Raw genomic sequence first — 7,578 nt, forward strand, 5'->3', positions numbered from 1 at the left:
CGTATGGATTTTCTACGATTTTCCGGGCCGAAAACCCCTAAAATACTACCCGAACATGACGCAACTTGCGTTCGTTGTCGGATTTCGTTCATTTTGGCCGTGGGGTGCCCGGGTGGGGCCCCACACGCGCTGCCAAAAGTTGGGTGCATTCCGTGAAACCTCTCAGGTACTTGCTGTGGAAGGGGGTGGTTGCGGTATGGCCGGAGGGGACCCTCGGTCGCACGTCTCCGCTTCGCATCCGCCAAACGTGCCCAATTTTTTTTCACGGGCCACAGTGGCCATGCAGGACACGCACGCAAAAATTTGCCGCGTTTCGAGTCCGTATGGATTTTCTACGATTTTCCGGCCGAAAACCCCTAAAATTTTGTCACGTCTCGCGTTTCCAGAAAATTCATAAATGTTAATGAATTTAAAACTATTTCAGATAATGTTAATGAATTTAAAAATTCTCGGATTCATAAATGTTAATGAATTTAAAAATATTTCAGAAAATGTTAATTAATGAATTAAAATATCTCACCTTTTTGATTATTTTTTAATTTGTTAAATTTTTTATTTCTTAATTTTCATTTTTTCATCCACCGGGCTTTACTATATGCACATATTTTAACAACATCTGAACATTTCTAAAACACTTTATAAACATTTAGAAACACTTTTGACTTTTTATTCAGTTTTCTTTTATATTTTATGTGTTTTCATGATTTTTTTGCTACAATTTTTAGATAATTGAATACCTTATTTTGTGCTATGTATATTCGATGGAAATTTTTTAAATATATTGTGAACATTTTTATGCATGGGTCGGAAAATTTTCAAATTTTTGTCAAAATAAGCATTCAATATTTTGCTAATTTGAACAAGCTTCGAAGACAAATTAAAACAACATTCAAACAAACTTGATTGAACATAGATATATTTTACATAGTCCATTAAACACTACGGAAACGAAACGAGTTCATCCGAACATAAACGATTCATAGTTCATACTTAGAACATTTTTAAAAAATACAACTACTCCTCGTTGTCGCTACCCAGCAGATCGATGACCGCACCGTCACCACCGTCACCGCCGCCGTCGTCGTCGTCATCGTCGCTGACCTGGGCTAGCCGCTCCCAGTCGATGTTGTCTTCGTCCGACGACTCTGCCGCCTCCGCCTCCGCCTGCGGGACCACCGGCGGAATCGCCGCCGCCGCCTGGATCGCTTCCGCCTGCTCGGCGGCCTCCCTCGCAGCCGCCGCCGCCTCTGTAGCCGCCGCTGCAGCCACCGACGCCCGCAGGGCGACGAGGTAACCCGGCGTATCGTCGGGATCGCCGTCCTCCCGAAGAACCAACTGCTCCGACGGCAGTTCCACCTCCGGCGGGGCGGGGGGATCGGCGGTCGCCGGCGCAGGTGGTGGAGGGGCCCGACGGCCGCGTGATTCTGGACGGGGGCGCGGGACGAGGTCTGCCGTGCCGCCGGACTCCGCGAGCCGGCATGCGCGAATGCCGGCGGCGTAGTCTTTGCCGTCCCAGAACGCGTGACGGCCGGCGATGTTTTTGCGGCCGCCGGTCCGCTTCTCCTCCGCGGTGGCGCCGGGCCCACGCCTCGGGTAGCCGTCCTTGTCGAGCTTCCAGTCGTGCGGCAGACGGCAACCCGGCGGCACGAGGAGCCCAAACCGGTACAGCTCCTCTGTCTCCGGCGTGCTCAGGCTCGACGGCCACGCGCTCGGTCCGTCGCCGCCGCCGGTGCCAGAGCTACTGCCGCGGTGGAACGACATCTCGCCGGCGAGCTTTTTAGAGGTGGATGTGACGACGGGTCGGGGGAAGGAATGGTGTGAGCGGCGACGGGCGGACGGGGGTGGTTTTTATAGGGCAGACGGCGGGGGCGGCGGGCGGACGGGCAGTAATGGCGACGGGCGGGTGGGTCGACGGCATTGATGCGCACGGGATACGACGGGGCGGCAGGCGGCGGGACGGCAGTCGAGGGCGGCGTTGCGGCAGTCGAGGGGACGGACGGGACGGGACGGCGGGGCCGCTATCCACGCGCCACGACGCGTTTTCCGCGGGCGACGCGTCGCGGATTGACCACCGACGCTGTTTGACCACCGACGGGCGCGTACGTACGTCGCCCCACTGTACAAAAATACGCCGTCCTTGCGCGAGTGTAAAAAAAAAAGCCGTCGCCCCACGGTACAAAAATACGCCGTCTTTGCGCGAGTGTAAAAAAAAAGCCGTCGCCTCGCGCACGGGTACGTCGCGGGAGCGGTACTGGGGGGAGGGTGATGGGGAATGACCATCCTACGCTTTTTTAAGTTTTTACATGAAAGGGTATACGACGATCTGAACCGTTGATATGTCTAGGGGGTTGTACCGAAGAAGAAGTGTCTCTCTAATCGCCTTAGCCTGGGTGGATGACAAGGCTATCTCTTCATCTGTTTTATGCACTGGAGATAAGGTCTCTTCAAATAAACTGAATCTTGAACTAGGGCGCTCGTATCGAGGGGATGAGTGTGTCTCCATGACTGAAAGAATGGTCTCTAGAGCTTCAGACCTAGGGTCATAGGTGTGAACCTTCTTCTCATACTTGTTGTCAATCTTGTGCTTACTGGTAGCGATGATTATCTTCTTCCTTGATGACCTGCAATCGCCGAAAGACCCAATAACTCTGAAAATTTGTGGCTCACGTAAATCTCTTGCCAACTGTCCAGAGAAATCGATTTGATGATGCAGTGACCATCCGCCTGAGCCATAATCCAGCAGTTTCCAAATCTCCAATGAGCAAGCATGAGGGGCTCGGTTGCGAAGGTCTCGGACCATACACATTTGGCCATCCATCTCCACTAGGTGCTCTCTTGATGACCAGGGCCTGGAAGTCGGGCGTGGTGCTGCTCGTGCCCAGAAGGGTGGTGACCGGACGCATGTGAAGGTTTCCTCTGTGATCGAAAAGCATATGATGGCAACTCTTGGTGTTGTAGGATCCATCAACCAGTGCAGGCAACCGTTTGCAAACACAGGTGGTAATTTGTTCAGTGATGCATTGGTAACGGCGGAACTTACTAATTCGCGTAAGCTGGAGGGCACTCCACCGGCGACATGCCTCCAGCGATCGCCATGGCGACCTCCGGGCGTGTACACCTCGCACCTAACCCCGACCTTGTCATGGCACATACCGTTGATCAGCCTCACCACCTTGTGCTCCTTCGTGAGGGCATCAAACCCCAGCCCAGTAGTGGACCTTGATGCTATGTCCGTTGAAGGCGGCAGACGCGTGGCTGCCCGTGTGGCCGCGTTGCAGATGTAGTAGGCCGTGGAGAGACCGTCGTACAGAAGGGTGAGGCCGCGGCACGGCACCGGCGTCACTACCTCCACACAGTTGCCACGGGCGCCGTCAATGGTGAACAAAAGGTGCCCCCAATCTCCGGTGCTGCCGCCTGATGACGACGGCGTGAAGGGGCGAGCGTACACCGCGGTGGAGAGAAATCTGGCGGTGGGTGAGATGTAGAGCAGCTTCTGTGGTGCCCTCCGTGCGGCCATGTGGAGGCTGCGGAACTCATCGGAGGAGAGTAGCGCGTCCCAGGAGCGGCAGACGGCCCGGAAGCGGAGGACGGATTTGACGGGGAGCCACTGCAGCACCTCCGTGATCATCTCGTCCGGAAGCGACGCCGCCTTGTTGATCATCCTCCTCTTGTTGGCCTCCGTAGGCATGTCCTCCAGGTTGCTCCTACGCATCATCTTCAACCTCCGATCTGCTCCACGGGATAAATTCTTCCGTGACGAAGAGTGTTCGGCGGCGCAGGCAAACGCTCGGTTTCCCCACAAAACTGGGCGAGGAAGCAGTCTACACTACGAAACCGAGCGAGCTTGCGGGCCGGCCCACTTCTGTTGCTTCATGGCTGGGCCATAGATAGGATTAGTATACTATCTAAAAAAAGAGATTTCTCAAAAAAAATCTGAAAAAAGAGGATTAGTTTTCCAAAAAGATATATCGTAAACATTACTTGTAGACCCTAAACTTGTCTAAAAAAACTTGTAGACCCTAAATTGTCTCAAGACAAAAATTGTAGACCCTAAATTGTCTCAAGAAAAAAAATTGGTAGACCCTAAAAGTATTGTAAACAAAATTTTACATGTAGATATAGGTGTCTACTATAGGAATAGGAATTTTATCAGCATATTTTTATATGTGTGCGCAAAAAAAATTATAAGGATCAAAACAGGGTTTCCTTTTGTTGTCGTTGGGCCAGAAACTTGTTATTTTGCGCAGCCTGCAAATCAACATGTTATTTAGAAATAATACATAAGTCCCAAAAAATAAAGAAATAATATATTAAGAACACATAGAAAACATCTATATGTATTCACACAACAATTTACAAATGAAGTTAAACAGTACGAAGTAAATATGTTTTTAGAAGAAAAAATGTATACCGCCTCGAGCCGAAAAGCTAAAATGACATCTTGGAAAGGGTCAACAAACCGGTTGTGTTTCAAAAGTACTAGAAGAGTTGGGCGCGCTATGGTGCGCTGTTGGTGTTGTTAGGTTTCTTTAAAAAAACAACTCACTCTATTTTCAAATATAAGGTATATTACTTATTTGTAAAGTCAAACCTGTTAAGTTTGATCAAATTTATAGAGAAATTATGATTAGGTTCATCATGAAATGAGTTTGCATATTTCTTTTGTTTAATATCACCGATGTCAATATCTTTTGTTGTGAACATGGTCAAAGTTAAAGAATTTGATATTCTTTGTTGTGAACTTGGTCAAAGTTAAATAATTTTGACTTTTCAAAAACTGATACCCCTTATATTTTGGAACATTTGGAATATTTAGTTTGGTAGGTGGGGCAGACGATGAACCGTGTTTTATTTTTATTTTTATTAATGCGGTGATTTGATCTGCCCTTCGCGGTGTGGTTATATTTGTGTTATCTGCTAACCAACATATATTTATGTTCGGAATTTCTGCGGCGATGGCATCATGTACTATATTGGTGCTACAGTATCACATGGTGACACTTCTTTTTTCTAGGTGGTAGAAGCGTGTGCGGTATTGATAATGTTTTTATAGGCCGGCTGCTGCTGATTGATTTGAAAAATCATTGGCGCAATTAAAACAGTAAACCAAATTCAAAATTGAATATCTCAATTGAATGAAATAGTTTCAAAATTAGGGAACATCGGAAATTAAAAAATTGAATGGGAGAACTCGAGAAATTTGTTGACCCGGTTAAAATTAGGTGACACAAATCTAAATTGAAGACATCAATTAATTGTGAGGCCTTGCAAATTAGGAAGCATAGTGTATATGAAAGAACTGAATAAAAAGGCTTCCAGAAATTGTTGATCCGTTCAAAATCGGATGACCCAATTTTAATTAGAAACCTTAATTGAATATGGGCTCTTTAAAACCTGGAAACTTAGTGTTATAGTGGATTGTGCATCTCTTATTACCACACTAAGTAGCATCGACTAAATTCTCAAAACAAAATAGAACAAGTAGCATCGACAGGATGTCTCATACATGGGTCATATCATCAGGGAGATCAAGAGGTATGGGTCTGCGTGAGATCGTGCTTAGGGCATCTTCAACGGTGACCCGTCAATTTCCTTCCGCATCTGTCCGCGGATAGGGTGGACCAGTCCACAGACACAGATGCGGGAGCCAGCCATCCAACGCCGTATGCATATATTTCAATCACCTTTTAAATTAACATGATGAAATTTGTGCAAACACGATGGATTTCATTAAATTTCGGACATAATTTACATAAAGAGATTGATATTTCGACTGTTTAACTAAAAACTAAAAAAATAAACTCTATATCGAACGACAGCCTCATACATGTGGTCACCTCGTCCTGCCGCATCGTGTACGCCGTCCACGCCGCCGCCATCGTCGTCCCTCCAGTGACGCAAGGCCTTCGGAGGGCCGCGACAGCCTTGTCGGGCTGCTGCCTGCCGCTCTGCCTCCTGCTGCGCCGTGTGGGGTGCCGACGGCGCGGGCAAAGCCCTGGCGGCGGTCTTGCCCTTGCCGGCGTCGATGGTGTCCCTAAGAGACCACTCCTTAGTGTACTTGGCGGTCTCGCTGTTGATGGTAGTGTCTAGCATCCGTCTCATTGGTGGTGATGAAACGGTCAAGGGCCCACGTGGCAGTGAGGTCCGCGTCGTTGTGGACCAATTCCGGCGCCTCGTCGGTCTTGGGAATGAGGAGCGACGATCGATGTTACGCCGGTCGTACCGCGCCCGCTCTTCCTCGGAGACTATGGCCCTCGACCTAAGGGGCTGTCGACACCGGCTCCTCCAAAGTAATGGAGGATGCGGCCGCAGGCCTTCCTTATGGACTTGAGTGGGATTTCGTGTGAGCCTTTTGCTTGAGGAGCAGGGGGCTAGCACATGTTGTTATTGCTAATTACTAGTCGTTATCATAATTACTCATCAATGGGGGTCACTCGATCGATGGAGAGGAGTGGTGGGAGGGGAGTTGAGCTGAATGCAGTCCTACTTTGAGCGATATAAAGATCTTGTTATTCCTACTGTCAAAAAAGAGGAAGATATATCTTTTGTCCCTCAACTTTAGCGATAGTCTATAAATAGTTCCTCAACTCAGGAATCATGGAAATCTAGTCCCTCTATTATTAAAATTGGATACTTTCCATCATTTTTTCGAGTAAGAAACTTTCAGTCTATTTATCTTCAATCATGGTAGTACAAAGAACATGAGAGGTAATAAAAATTACAACCAAGTGCGTGGACCACCTAGCGACGATTACAAGCACTGAAGCGGGCCTAAGGCATGCCGCCGTCATCGCCCCTCCCTCGCCAGAGCCAGGCAAATCTTTTTGTAGTAGACAATAGAGAAGTCGTAATGCTAAGGCCCCATAGGACCAACACACCTGAGCAGAAATCATCGCGGCTGAAGAAAGTCGTACATCAAAAGGATCAAACCTGTAAACACTCAAATGGAGACGAACAATGACCGGATCCAAACAGATACACCAAAGACCAACACCGACCGAATCCCTCGAGATCCGACGACGTCGTACCTCAACACACCCTCCGACAATGCTAGATGCATCATCGGGGCGGAGATAGAATGTGGGAGACATTATTCCTGCTGAGGGTTCGATATATAGCCCCAACCAAGACGTTGAACCTAACAAAAACGAAAACAGAATCCCTCCCGCCAGCAGGGAGTCGAAGTCCTCCGCACCTCCATGCCGCAAAGGACAACGAAGATGGGGCAGACCGGTGGCAGCGCCGACACCAAAGACCAACACCGACCGAATCCCTCGAGATCCGATGATGTCGCACCTCCACACGCCCACCGACAATGCTAGATGCATCATCGGGGCGGAGATAGAATGTGGGAGACATTATTCCTGCTGACGGCTCGATATATTGCCCCAACCAAGACTGTCGGTGTCAAAACCAGCGGATCTTGGGTAGGGGGTCCCAAACTGTGCGTCTAAGGCGGATGGTAACAGGGGGCAGGGGACACGATGTTTTACCCAGGTTCGGTCTCTCTTGATGGAGGTAAAACCCTACGTCCTGCTTAATTTATTCTTGATGATATGAGTATTACAAGAGTTGATC

The 7,578-nt window shown here is 48.6% G+C and overlaps 1 pseudogene; it reads right to left on the reverse strand.

Annotated features, from left to right (window-relative positions):
- Positions 1 to 3,712, reverse strand: part of LOC119283732 — a 20,022-nt pseudogene extending 16,310 nt beyond the window's left edge.
- Positions 3,713 to 7,578: the final 3,866 nt, after the last annotated feature.

Source organism: Triticum dicoccoides, chromosome 1A (genome assembly GCF_002162155.2).
Source record: "Triticum dicoccoides isolate Atlit2015 ecotype Zavitan chromosome 1A, WEW_v2.0, whole genome shotgun sequence".
NCBI classification, from domain to species: domain Eukaryota; kingdom Viridiplantae; phylum Streptophyta; class Magnoliopsida; order Poales; family Poaceae; genus Triticum; species Triticum dicoccoides.